Genomic DNA, 7793 nt, shown 5'->3' with positions numbered 1-7793 from the left:
TGCACCAGGTCTCCAAATGTTTGGCTACTTTAAGGAAAAGAGCAGGTCCAGGCGGGCAACAGCCCATCGTAGGGGCACCCAGACTTCCTCCTTTATGAGATCTAGCTTATTAAAAATAGTGCGGCCTATCATGCATGCCTTATGTTGCACACCCAGTGTTGACCTGGGACACCATCATTATTAGCTGTGTAGTACTATTATATATGCACCAGTGCTCCATCAACATTATAAATGATGAATTGCATTCAATCAATTAGTAATTCATTCATTGTATGCCCCCCTCCAGTAAAATGGCATGTACATGTCTGCTTCCCAATGCCAATGCTGAAGGAACATATGATGGTGCAGGTTATATTTAGTGCAATTATGTTTAATTTTCAGCCCATCTATTGTCTATAACAACAGGGGGAGTTCACAACCACACTGACACTCGGTTGCAGTAACCACACTGGCACTCGGTTGCAGTAACCACACTGGCACTCGGTTGCAGTAACCACACTGGCACTCGGTTGCAGTAACCACACTGGCACTCGGTTGCAGTAACCACACTGGCACTCGGTTGCAGTAACCACACTGGCACTCGGTTGCAGTAACCACACTGGCACTCGGTTGCAGTAACCACACTGGCACTCGGTTGCAGTAACCACACTGACATCATGGGGTACAAGTCTGACCCTGTGCAGGAGAATGCAGCGTGCATTTAAAGTATGCGGCTTGCAGTCTACCAGGAAGTTTAGGGTGAAGACACACAGAGCTACTAGTAGCAGCTACTTGTCATGGCTACAAAAACAGACCATGCTGATCATTTATTGATAATTGCCCTTGTGTCCGTTGGAAGGACCTACTGGTAAATAAAGCATTAGAAAGGTTATTATATGATCCCCTTATATATTTATACATAGTTATCATGTCACCTCTTAAGCGCCTCTTCTCCAGTGTAAACAAACCCAACTTGGCCAGTCTTTCTTCATAACTGAGACTTTCCATACCCTTTACCAGCTTAGTTGTCCTTCTCTGGACCCTCTCTAACTCAGTAATGTCCCGTTTGAGCACTGGAGACCAAAACTGAACAGCATATTCTAGATGGGGCCTTACCAGCGCTCTGTAAAGGGGAAGAATAACCCCCTCCTCCCGTGAATCTATACCCCTTTTAATACAGCTCAAAACCCTGTTTGCCCTTGTAGCTGCTGCCTGGCATTGCTTGCTACAGCCAAGTTTATTATTTACAAGGACTCCAAGGTCCTTCTCAATTATGGCTTTGCCTAGTGCAGTCCCATTAAGGGTATAAGTGGCTTGCATGACCTTACATTTATCCATATTAAATCTCATCTGCCACTTAGCCGCCCAGATTGCCAGTTGGTCAAGATCCTGCTGCAGGGATGCCACATCCTGGATAGAATTGACTGGTCTGCAGAGTTTTGTGTCATCTGCAAACACTGATAGATTACTTATAATACCCTCCCCTAAGTCATTTATGAACAAAAATTGAACCCAGTACAGAACCCTAAGGGACCTCACTGACAGGTCTCAGAATACTATCATACTATAAGTTAATGTAAAGGTGAATTTAAAGGTTAATGAATTTATTTTCCTAGCACCAACTAAACAGAAAAAAAGATAATGTCTGTCATGATGTACATGGTTACAGTGTCATAGCAACAAGCCGCTGAATATTTATTTCCCTCTCTCAGACACAAGCAAGATGTAGCTTGGTAGGCAGGATCCTGTTGCATCTGGAATAATGTTTGGGTTGTTTGCTATGGAGAGTTTATAACCCCTTTAAAAGTACAATCAGGCACATTTTTAATAGATGCTTTTTTTATTGGGCTCACTAAACTGAACAAAGGTTTATATTGTTCCTTTCAGTGGTATATACCTTTCTGTGTGGGTGTAGCACCTACTGTGCCGCAGCCTTGTGCCATCTCCTGTGTGTATAGCAGCCTTTATATGTTAGGCCACATGCTGTCCCCTATGTGTGGGCTATCTGATGTATAGCAGTGCGGCCCGGCAACCAGGGAATGTCCCTGAAATTGACTCTGACCTTCACCTGACATGATCCAGGTCCACAGATAAGAGCAGGGAAGAGACGCCTGCACAATATTGTACACACACACACACACACATACGCACACACACATACGCAAGCACAGTGCTCTTTGTACAGTGGGAATAGACAAGTAAAGACTTGACTGAGGGGACATGGGGGTCAGAGGGCTGCCGAGCATGATGTTTGAGCAGTTGGAGATCAGAGGGTTGCTGGCTGTGGGGCTCATTTGAAAGATGCTGACTAGTTTTGCAAAAACATTCTGCTTTCATGTTAGCTGACCTGTATTGGGAGCTACACGCGCCTGAAATCCCTAGCCCCCCCCCCCCCCCTTACAGAGGGAAACAGGAGTAGAGAGTTCTTTAATGGCATAAGAATGGCACCAGACAAGCATAAATGGGAACAGGTTTAGGCATGCCACAAACGATGAAATAATTAAAAGGAGAGCAATTGTCCCAAGGCAAAAAGATTATAATCAGGGGAGAGTACTGAGCTGGTTTTAGTGCAGTATAAGCAGGTGAGAGCTGTACATTGTACTTGGCACACAAGCAGGGGGCAGTGGGGGCAGATAGTGTGCATTATACATGGACAGAGGAGGGCGAGGACCAAAGCTAAGCATGGCACACAAGCAGGGGGCAGTGGGGGCAGATAGTGTGCATTATACATGGACAGAGGAGGGCGAGGACCAAAGCTAAGCATGGCACACAAGCAGGGGGCAGTGGGGGCAGATAGTGTGTATTATACATGGAGAGAGGGGGGCGAGGACCAGAGCTAAGCATGGCACACAAGCAGGGGGCAGTGGGGGCAGATAGTGTGTATTATACATGGAGAGAGGGGGGCGAGGACCAGAGCTAAGCATGGCACACAAGCAGGGGGCAGTGGGGGCAGATAGTGTGTATTATACATGGACAGAGGAGGGCGAGGACCAAAGCTAAGCATGGCACTCAAGCAGGGGGCAGTGGGGGCAGATAGTGTGTATTATACATGGACAGAGGAGGGCGAGGACCAAAGCTAAGCATGGCACACAAGCAGGGGGCAGTGGGGGCAGATAGTGTGCATTATACATGGAGAGAGGGGGGCAAGGACCAGAGCTAAGCATGGCACACAAGCAGGGGGCAGTGGGGGCAGATAGTGTGCATTATACATGGAGAGAGGGGGGGTGAGGACCAGAGTTAAGCATGGCACACAAGCAGGGGGCAGTGGGGGCAGATAGTGTGCATTATACATGGAGAGAGGAGGGAGAGGACCAAAGCTAAGCATGGCACACAAGCAGGGGGCAGTGGGGGCAGATAGTGTGCATTATACATGGACAGAGGAGGGTGAGGACCAGAGCTAAGCATGGCACACAAGCAGGGGGCAGTGGGGGCAGATAGTGTGCATTATACATGTAGAGAGGAGGGCGAGGACCAGATCTAAGCATGGCACACAAGCAGGGGGCAGTGGTGGGTACTGCTGAGCATTGTGCAGGGATAAACATGGCTGGGGGTTTAGTATGGCATGCAAGAATAGAAAGAGTGGTGGCAGATGTGTATTGGGCAGAAATAAAGAAAGGTGAGGACCCAGGCTTAGCATGGCACACAAGTAGACAGATGTCAGAGACTATTGCTGGGTATTTAAGGGGTATTTCACCTTTGAATTACCTTTTAGTATAATATTATTAATCTGAGACTTCATTTTCTTATTATTTGTAGTTTTTCAATAATTTAGCTAATGTGCAAATGTGCAAGTGGTTGAACCCCTGGGTAATAGTGACCATAATGTTATTTCATTTAATGTTTGGTGCAGGAAACAAATTTACACGGGGGCAACAAAGACAATGAATTTTAGGAAGGCAAATTTTAGCTCCTTAAGGGCAGCGCTTCAGGGCATAGATTGGGGCATTATGTTTTCTGATAAAAATACAGAGCAGAAATGGTTGTCATTTAAAATGATATTAAATCATTACTGTTCTCAATTTATTCCATTAATAAGAAAAAGTAGAAGTGTTAAGAATCACCCTATGTGGCTTAACTCTGAGGTAAAGAAGTTAATAGGGAGAAAAAGGAAAGCTTTTAAGAAATATAAGTCAGAGGGGACAGTAGCTGCGTTTAATGATTATAAACACTATAACAAGTGTTGTAAAACAGCAATCCGGAAGGCAAAGATAGAAAATGAGGAGCGCATCGCGGCCGAGGCCAAGACTAACCCCAAAAAGTTTTTTAAGTATATTAATAGTAAAAAGATGCAGGTTGAGGGTGTGGCCCCATTGAGTTATAATAACAATATGGTTACAGCGGATACAGAAAAGGCAGATGTGCTTAACCAGTTCTTTTCTTCTGTGTATACAGTAGAGGAGCCAGTGGGACAAGTCCCACCCAATAGCTGCACTGTTGCCTCAGCTCCAACTACACAGTGGTTGGCACAGGATATGGTGCTTAAAGGGTTACACACGATAAATGTAAACAAGGCACCTGGGCCAGATGGAATACACCCTCGGGTACTGAGAGAGCTAGGGGCAGAATTGCAGTGGCCCTTGTTTCTGATATTCTCAGACTCTCTTTCATCAGGTATGGTACCTAGGGATTGGAAGAAGGCGAATGTCATTCCCATATTTAAAAAGGGAGTAAGATCTCAGCCTGGCAATTATAGGCCTGTAAGTTTGACATCCGTGGTGGGCAAGTTATTTGAAGGCTTGTTAAGGGATCACATTCAAAATTATGTAGTGGAGAATGCCATTATGAGCAGTAATCAGCATGGCTTTATGAAGGACAGGTCATGTCAGACCAATTTAATTGCTTTTTATGATGAGGTAAGTAAGAAGCTGGACAGTGGGGATGCAGTAGATATAATCTATTTGGATTTTGCCAAAGCATTTGATACCGTTCCCCACAAACGACTGCTTTCTAAGCTAAGGTCTATTGGTCTTAGTGAAGCCGTTTGCACATGGATAGAAAACTGGCTACAGGATTGGGTACAGAGGGTGGTTGTTAATGGTACATTCTCTACTTGGAATAAGGTCCTCAGTGGGGTCCCTCAGGGTTCTGTACTGGGTCCACTTTTGTTTAATTTGTTCATAAATGACTTAGGGGAGGGTATTATGAGTAATGTATCAGTGTTTGCAGATGACACAAAACTCTGCAGACCAGTCAATTCTATCCAGGATGTGACATCCCTGCAGCAGGATCTTGACCAACTGGCAATCTGGGCAGCTAAGTGGCAGATGAGATTTAATGTGGATAAATGTAAGGTCATGCACCTGGGATGTAAAAATATGCAAGCCCCGTATACCCTTAATGGGACTGCACTAGGCAAATCCATAATGGAGAAGGACCTTGGAGTCCTTGTAGATAATAAACTTGGCTGTAGCAAGCAATGCCAGGCAGCAGCTGCAAGGGCAAACAAGGTTTTGAGCTGTATTAAAAGGGGTATAGATTCACGGGAGGAGGGGGTTATTCTTCCCCTTTACAGAGCGCTGGTAAGGCCCCATCTAGAATATGCTGTTCAGTTTTGGTCTCCAGTGCTCAAACGGGACATTACTGAGTTAGAGAGGGTCCAGAGAAGGGCAACTAAGCTGGTAAAGGGTATGGAAAGTTTCAGTTATGAAGAAAGACTGGCCAAGTTGGGTCTGTTTACACTGGAGAAGAGGCGCTTAAGAGGTGACATGATAACTATGTATAAATATATAAAGGGATCATATAATAACCTTTCTAATGTTTTATTTACCAGTAGGTCCTTCCAACGGACACGAGGGCACCCACTTCGTTTAGAAGAAGGGAGGTTCCATTTAAATATTCGGAAAGGATTTTTTACAGTGAGAGCTGTGAGGTTCTGGAATTCCCTCCCCGAATCAGTCGTGCTGGCTGATACATTATATAACTTTAAGAAGGGGCTGGATGGATTCTTAGCAAGTGAGGGAATACAGGGTTATGGGAGATAGCTCTTAGTACTAGTTGATCCAGGGACTGGTCCGATTGCCATCTTGGAGTCAGGAAGGAATTTTTTCCCCTCTGTGGCAAATTAGAGAGGCTTCAGATGGGGTTTTTTTGCCTTCCTCTGGATCAACTAGTAGTTAGGCAGGTTATATATAGGCATTATGGTTGAACTTGATGGACGTATGTCTTTTTTCAACCCAACTTACTATGTTACTATGTTACTATGTTTAGCAGCTCTCCAGTTTGGAATTTCAGCAAATATCTGGTTGCTAGGGTACACTTTACCCTAACAACCATCCAGTGGTTGGAATAACAGATTGGAAGCTGAATAGAGGAGCTGTCTATAGAGAGGTAAGTAAAAGAATGTAACAATAAAATCATAGCCCTACAGAACAATGGGTCAGTGACCCCCATCTGAAAGTTGAAAAAGTTATACAAATAATACTAAAAATTTGTTGCTCAGGAAAGAGATGGGAAAGTGCATCTGAGAGTTCTGATCTCTTTCCTGAGCAGAGCAACATCAGAACCCTCTCTGTTTTCCTTCTACATTTCTTTGACTGAACAGTTACAGAAACCAACCAGCAGGTGGTGCTGCTGTTACACAGTTCATTATATTGGCAGTTAATAAAAACTTAAATAGTTCTTAACTTAAAAAATAATTAATGTAAATTGCAAAAGTGCTTTACATTGTTTTTTACATTGTTATTTTAAGGTTTACATACCTTTTAAAGTGCCCCATTTTGTTAATGCTACACTTCATTACACAATTGCAAATTGCTTTCAAGCTAAAAGGAACTTTTCTGAAAACCTTTTGCCTGGCCCCTGCCTTAAGAAAACCACTGCTCATATGATCTTGTGTAAATACATCTCTATATTTATAAATACTCCTTCCTACTTACCCTTTTGTTACAATAGGATCCATATGGTTGGTTTGTTTGCTCAAAATGCAATAGAATGTAGGATGCGCCGGGGGCTGGCTAATGGAAGGGTTGTCGTCTAGCTGTACATTCCAACATGGCAGGAACAGTGCGTAAATCTTAAGGCACCTGATCCTATACAAATGTGCATTTACTTGTATCTGATGGTGCTATGGTGGATTTTACCAGTAGTTGGTCCCAGTCTGTCCCATAGGTCTGTATCCCAGTAAAGGAGGGTTTCTGAGTAGCTGCAGTAAAATAGTAGCTTAGTTTGCCTTTTACGGGAAATGTAAACCCTCGAAACAATGTAATGTCAAATTGCTGAGTGTTTTTCTGAACACTTTTGCACTTTGCATCTTTGGTTTTTTTTTTAGATTTCAAGATATAGGGGCACATTTACTAATCCACGAATCCGAATCACGAATGGGAAAAAATCGTATTGGAAACGAAAATTTTGGAAGATCGCAAATATCACGAAAATGCTTACGAAAAAATCGTATTAGTCACGATAATATCGTATTGGCGATCCGAAAATCACAAAATTTTTGTACCGAACAATTGTAAACAGCGGTAAACCTTTCCGATTTTTTCATACAAACGGCCGAAAAAGTCGTGCGCCGTACGAAAAAAATCGGCAAAAATACGCTCGGATCGTTCGCATGAACGCTCGAGCGTTCGTGCTTTCGTAAATGTGCCCCATAGTGTAGTTTTTACACTGATAAAATAATGAAACAGCAGCACCACCTGTGTGCATTTCATGGCTTTCAGATGTTGCTTTGCTTAGAAATGACCAGAGGAACATCATGACTCTTCTCTGCTCATGAAATTTATTTTCTGAGCAGAACAATGTGCTCACTATGCAATCAGTAGCCACTGTATAATGGGTTCCCAACTTTATTTTACCCTTGAGTCCCATTTAAA

The sequence above is a fragment of the Xenopus tropicalis genome, chromosome 7, assembly GCF_000004195.4.
Source record: "Xenopus tropicalis strain Nigerian chromosome 7, UCB_Xtro_10.0, whole genome shotgun sequence".
In the NCBI taxonomy this organism is placed as follows: Eukaryota; Metazoa; Chordata; class Amphibia; order Anura; family Pipidae; genus Xenopus; species Xenopus tropicalis.
This window is presented reverse-complemented; position numbering follows the sequence as displayed.